This window comes from Ixodes scapularis, unplaced genomic scaffold (genome assembly GCF_016920785.2).
Source record: "Ixodes scapularis isolate PalLabHiFi unplaced genomic scaffold, ASM1692078v2 PGA_scaffold41__6_contigs__length_2269736, whole genome shotgun sequence".
Lineage (NCBI taxonomy): Eukaryota > Metazoa > Arthropoda > Arachnida > Ixodida > Ixodidae > Ixodes > Ixodes scapularis.
In genome coordinates this window covers 591942-599066 of record NW_024609870.1, presented here as the reverse complement: position 1 = coordinate 599066, position 7125 = coordinate 591942, and the positions used below count along the sequence as shown (strand labels likewise).

The window sequence follows — 7125 nt, the reverse complement described above, 5'->3', positions numbered from 1 at the left end:
GTGTGCCCGAAATGCCAACTTTGCGCAATTCGTGGAAAGAGCTTCGCACTGAGGGTGCTTCAAATTTTTTCCACAAACTAACATTTTTTTCGCAAAAGAGATTTCGGTTGTTTTGACCAGAACCGAGTCCACAAAATATATTCTTTCGTAAAAATTAAAAATAGTCACTGGACATGGTCGGCCAAAATTATCTCAAACGCCCAGCAGTCAAATGTGGTCTTGTTTACGCTGTAACATACTAAGTAAATAGAAGAAAGTGAATATGTCCCTTCAAAAAAGGGATATATAACACCCCCAGATATAGATATTTCTGGCTATGCCAATGTATTGCAATTTTCTGGACCCAACATGCCAGCTATAATTAAAAAGGTAGTTACGACACAGTGCCCGGATTAGCCAGCATGTCAACAGCTGTAGGCATTGCTGCAGGCTTCGGAAGCAGTAAGGCTCCTCCAGCAGCCAGACAAGCCACAGCGCCTCCACCACACACACGCAAGCGGGGCCAAAGGACAAGGGGGTTTTGTCAAGTACAAAGGTAACTTTATTTCGTCTATGAGAAAAAAATCAGCAAAGCAAACTACACCGAAGCTATATGATGTGGGAGGGAAAAAGGGAAAAACAAAGAACCCGACAAGCTCATCGTAGTCGTCGTTATCAAGACATACGCCCAAAGACAGCAGCAGTGGCATACACAGGCATTTCACATCAATGTTTTCCGAGACTTTGGGGCTTCAAGGACAAATTATGGGACGCACCCACCCGCCCGCAAACACACACGCGCGCACAGCGGTGAGAAAAGAGCACAAAAAACAACAATGCTGCGAAAAGCAAGCCGAAACAGGCAGCATGATGTGTTTCGTGGAATTTTTGCCAAGCAAAATGGCGCCGCTGTGGAAAGCGAAATTCTAGATTCTACTCGTTATAATTAGCTGCAAGCAAGCCTACTGGCTCTTGTCCCCTCTTGAAAATTTGTTCTAGAGAGATTTGTTCTACAGAGGGTAAACACCTAAAATAAACCACTAGCACTGCACCGTTATAAATGTTTGTCTCCTCTTTGCCACGAGCAGTATTTCGGACCACTGGTAAAGTTACGCCACATTACTCGAAAAGAGAAAAGAGGCCAGTAGTCTTACTTGGCAGAGAGAAATGTTCACAAAGCAACGCAACAAAGAAATAGTCAGCTCGTACAACACAGTCAGCAATAAAGAGGGAACAGTGCATCTGGCCTGCCGTCATACATTTCCGTGGAAGCAAGCACTTTTTTGACACGCGGACATGAAATAAACGAAAAATAATCGCACCGAGCCCCCAAAGTGTCCATCATGTTTCAGCAAGCTTTGCACCCAAAGAGTTTTGCAACATATGCTTCGATTTGTGAAAGGGAAGGGTGGCAAACACATTGCTAGGCCATCATACTCTGCAATTCATTTTATTTTTTCTTACTTATATATGTCAATATATATATATATAATATAAAAGATATCACATTCATTTTGTTTTCTTCATTACCATCCCCTACGACAATAAAGGAAATCTCGGTAATAATATTATAATCGATAATTAAACTCGGGAGGACAAGGCGGCGATTCCTCTCGGGAAGGAGCCACGGAAACACACGGTTCGCGCTTGGTTTGTCATCGCTGTACTCGGTTGACTGGTATGACCTGAACACTGGAAGCACTTTGGGCTACCCTCGAGGACGTCCCTCCCGCCGAAAGAACACTCCACTTTAGCGATGACTAGAGGGGACACAAGCTCAGACATCGGGCTCTCCACTCAAGCCTGTGTCTCCTGCAAAGTTTGTGCACTCGCAGAAAATCAAGAGCAGCAACGCTGTTTAGCAACCCTCTTCCCCTCTTTCGTGTTGGCTGTCTGGCACCATTTTAACTCTCCAAAATCAAACGCTGGAAATAAATATGGTAAAGCGAATAAAATGCCCACTCGTCTCGAGGAATGAAGCATGCGCAAGCCCACTTCTGGTGGAGCCGTTTACTTTCTTTGGCCGTGAGTTACCCTCGCCGTGCAGTTCCTTTGCGGGACACCCAGAGCCAGCTCTTGAACAGACGGGCTACAGAAAGCAATGCAAAACAATTTTGAACGCAGAGCCTAGAGTGCGAAAGCGGTTCGCCATAACTGCATTTCGTCCGTGTAAATAAACGCGCATTCTCCCACAGCCGCACAAGCACCCATTGCCCTCTCTTAAAAAATATTATAGCCGCTGGATATGGACGACCGAAGGTACGGGGCAGCTTCCAATGTTCAGGGCATAGTTAACGGGCAAACAGTCAGCAACCCGTACAAAGAGAAACAAAACAAAAAAAACAAAAAAAAAATCCACAATCACACAATTTTTGTATCTTTCTCTTCACCAAGCTAACTTCGTCTCTCTCCACCTTTGCACTTAGTCCACAATTCGAGGCACGAAGGTGAGTCGGTCAAGCGATCCTCTCCACGCTCTCGTAACGAAAACTGGCCTCCTCTACTCTACACACGCGACGGGTCCTCTTCCAAGCCCTCCCCCGCGCACGAGCCGTGCAGGGTTTGACAAGAATCATCAGCACCGACGAGGTTCGTTCAGGGACTGTGCGGCCTCTGGGAAACAGCGGCACTGCCCGGGTTTCGACCGCTGCGTCGCCGCAGTGCGACATCTTTGACACGAACCCCCTCCAACGTCTGCATTGCGCGGGGAGTCCCGTCATTGAACACAACATGGTGAGACCTTCATAGTAAAAAGAAAAGGAAGAGGGATCTCACCCGGCAAGAAATAGAGCCGCAATGCTTGAACGCGTCAAAGAAATCTGCACGTGCTGCTTCACTTTTTGTATACATGTCTCCAACTTTCACGTTACATTCCATCTAAAAAAAGAATGAATCGCCTTGATCCTAAATATTAAGTTCGAATTACGCAGACTGCTGCAGACTTGAGGGGCTGTAGTAGCACCACAGACCGAAGTCAAGACACATGGTCATGCACGTGACACTGCGACATCAAGTTACATGGCCACGTCACCCCAGGTTACTTGGTCGCACGACACTGGGACGTCAGGTTACACGGCGACGTACCTGACCACATAATTCTTAGTGGCACCAACTATGTGATCGTAATAAGCCCTTATGTTTTCATTACAACTCTCGATGATGCGCTAGAACTAGAAACCAGCCCACAAAAGCTTTAGAAGAAAAATGTGGTATGTGTATAGAATATTCAATTTCAATACATGGCATGGTACAATATATATACAGAAAGACTCCCCCAGCTCTGGTCTCCAGTGTTCACCGCCTGTGAGACGACCATTTCCTTCCCGCTTTTTACCATTCAGCAAACCATCTTATTGTGCTGTGAAAGGCCAAGTTCTCAAGAAGGTACGGAAACAAGCATTTCTGGCGAACGGTAGCATCCAGTCCTAGACAATGCCACAATCATTGGTGCTGCACATGCACAAGGCAGGTAGACAGACCCAACAAAGAATATCTCAACTGTGCAGTCTAAAAGCGCGAACCGCGTGGCGAAAAACAAACCAGAAAACACAAAAATGAATGCGGAGGGTTCATACTTTACATCCTTACCAGCCGGTAAGTGTGGCAATGACAAAGACTGCTGCATATTATCAAAAAAGGCACTGTTAAGATGTTGCTGTTTCTTAAATTTTCATCATCATCGCTGCCATCATCCTCTTCATCGCCGACTCATTTTGCAGACAACCTTCAACTTTGACTGGCACGAGACGATAATAGTAGTCTCAAGTGTTTTTTTTTTTTTTAACTTTTCTCCGAGGTGCTGAGAAGGTAACGCTGTCTGAGATGCAGGTAGCAAGTGCACAGCTAAGGTGTTGTTTGTGCGAAGAGAGCGAGAAACCAACCCTGGCCACGAGAGAGGGCTGCCGGATCAAACCGCGCCGTCAACAGACTCCAGGAGGAAGAAAAACTTGCGTTGTCCAGGAGGCTATGCTCTACATACGGACTCTGGGGAGGTCCAAAGAGACTATGGGGAAACAATGGTTCCGTCGGTGCCGAGGAGTATGCGTAGTTGACACCGCCGGTAACCGTAAAAGAGCTTACAAGGATACAGGCTCGCCGGTATATGTACAAGATTCACTACAGTTTGCGTTGTTTAGCATATATGCACGCCAGCCAAACCGTCTGCTTTCCTTCCTTCCTCTTTTTTGTTTGGATTTGGACGTCTGATCTGCCAAGACGGAAATATTACATGTATAGTTTCAGATAGAGTTGGTCAAACCCTGCTGAAACTACCTGCTCTAAATTTCGAGTGATGAGGAAAAATGACAGACCCTGTAGTGAGGGGGATGGGACCGAATGGGGATGTGCAGGACAAAACTTGGTCCCATTTCGCGTTTCTCGACAACAACTTTTACACTATGCGACAGAGTTGAGAGTTGGGAAAACTTGGTTTGTAGAGATAGGGTAAACCAGCACAGTGAAAGGGCAGAACAGTATGGGTGACCACCACGGTGAACCGGTACGGTGCGCCCATATGGTAGCCAACACAGAGTTCCCTTGACTCATATTCAAAACTGCCGCGTCCTCGTGTTAGATGCTTCAGATCCTTGCCTACGACGCAGATGAGAGAAGACGAGGTTGAATGAGAAAATATACAAAATCTGGGACTTGAAAGGAAATCTATCAATTTGTATAACTTCTCACCGAAGCTATCTGTCGTTGGTGTTGGCTGGTGCTCTATGCTCTGTCTTACATGTAGCTCTCTCCTAACTCCTCACAAATCACCGGGTGCAATTGTCTTTGGGTATTCGCAAACAAACGAAGAAAAGGTGGAGAGGCATAAATGAATCAAAACAAGAAAATTGGCATCTGACAAACAAAATACAATTCTCTTTAAAAATCCTAACAACAAAGAAAGAGAAAATAAAGTTTTACAAAACTGAAGACAATGAATTGATTGATTTTAAAGATATATATATATATATATATATACTCTCTAAACACATCTCGAAACAATATGGCACAAAATAGTAATTATATAATTAATGTATGTCTGTGTTTTGTATATAAAAAAGTGAACATAATTCCCATATGCGTGCGAGCATGCACACATATGCATACACCGTCTATCGGGAAAATGGGGAAAACAATCGTCCTACCATTTACACATAAAAGCACTGTGTTGCTTTCCACAGAAAACGGACAGATGCCAAGATATATATATATATATATATTATATACACAGACAGACAGTGAAACCAGTACAACAGCAAACATAAAAACAAAAAGAGAACTGGCTGACATGTTTGAACGCTTGTGGCGGCAGGAAATTAATTGCTACCCCTGTGTGACCTGTTCTGGCGCTACTCCAATGGGCGCTTTCGGGTAGTCAAGGCCCTATTGCCTCAAAATCCACATTCAAACATTAGTAAGTCCGCCAGGGCCAATCAAAACGCTGCATGCAAACAACTACATCTTACTTTATAACTACAAAAACTAGTGATACAAGACAAATAACTTTTTTTTTTTCTTTTCGTTTCACTTTACAACAGCTGTAGCACTACCTGATGACATAGCACCACTCATAAAAGAGTCAATGATCTTTTTACTCTCGTTGGCATGGCATACTACGTTTATGGACTTGTGGCGTGTATACCCGCAAACCAACCAACATTGGCCGTAGCACAAAGTCTGAGCAGAAAAATAAACCATCTGCCACTAACCAACCAACAACCAGCAGCAAGATAGCACAGCAAAGAATCGGAATGGGAGGCCATGAGCAGGTTATGCGTGTCAGAATAGGCACCGTACTGAATTTGCACCTTCGACGTTGTATTTTGGCTCTGTTGGTTAACGGCAATTTATGTCCAAAAATGGGGATTTAAATCAATCGACCAGCACTACAGGCTTATAAGTATTGATGGCAGGTAAAAAGAGCAATGTTCTTAAGTGTCAGGATGTCATTACCAAAGTTTGGGCAGGCTGTGACATTCTTAGTTTGGTTCTCATTTGTTTGTTTTGATCTATGGAAAACATGAATCACTAGAACAGTAACAAAAAATAACAGAAACCAACGCCTTGTGACCGGTATTATGAAGTAATTGTTTGTGCATGGTGATGCACCTAAAACTAAATCACCAAGTACGCTTAATTAACGCCACAGTGCACAATCCCTCACGTATGATGACTTACATGACTCAGAAATAAAGCCCAAAACAACTACTAGTGCAACAACAAAATATGTACGCCACGCACAGGGGTTGAGAGGGCACCATTAGAATTTCCCGGTAACAGTTGGACCACCTGGTCTCCTGGCCAGCACAAGAATGACCGCAACAAGGCACCTCTACCAGTTCGATTCTTTGCACTCCCTCTGCCACGCATCTGTTTGCTCTCTCAAACCAAAACACGCAAAAACCCGTCCACTTGCGACAACATGCTACCACTGCGTCAGTACGGTAGCGCCGCCCCCATTTCTGTGCAACGCTGTCTGTGGATCGTAAGGGCAGGACGGGATTTCCCTGCAGAAGAGTGTTGATGTAGTTATCCAAAGGCCACAGTTGAAGAACAACAACAAAAAAAACCCTATCCATACACAAACGGATGTTTGCGCCACACTGGTTTTCTAGGGGTGCGGTGTGACTGTGTTTCCACCCAAGAACCTACATCCCCTGCTAGATGAAATGGCTCCGAAAGCTTGACTGTTGTCGCGACAATGTTGGACAGCGCGGGTGCGGGACAGGAAATTATGCGTCCGAACCTCACTACAAAGCTACCAGACAGGAGTAGTAGCACTAATGGTAGTAGTGGAGATAATTGAATTATTAAACAACTCGCGGAACATCGTAGTAAAAATTATAAAAGAAACGACGCAATTAAATTCGGGAAAAAATGCGGAAAATGATCAGTATACACATTTGGAGGGATTTTTCAGCCGGTCCCGGCATTTCCTTTAAGCAGTCGTTGCAGAATATTTTGTGTAACAGCAACATGCGCCGAAAAAAGGTTCCGGGATCTAGTTTTGACGGGCTTGCATAGGCGTTAGAGTTTATCTTTAATCTTCCAGTTCCTTTTACCTCGCGCAGGTATTTGTTAATTTTCTTCTCCTTCAACATGGACCCCGTTGCTCAACAGTGAACAATCTTCCGCAAACCGGGGCATCTGGTC

General features: G+C 44.6%; 1 pseudogene; it reads right to left on the bottom strand.

Moving 5' to 3' along the window:
* Window positions 1-207: 207 nt before the first annotated feature.
* LOC8043047 lies at window positions 208-1764 on the bottom strand (annotated as a pseudogene).
* Between the last annotated feature and the right edge of the window lie 5361 nt (window positions 1765-7125).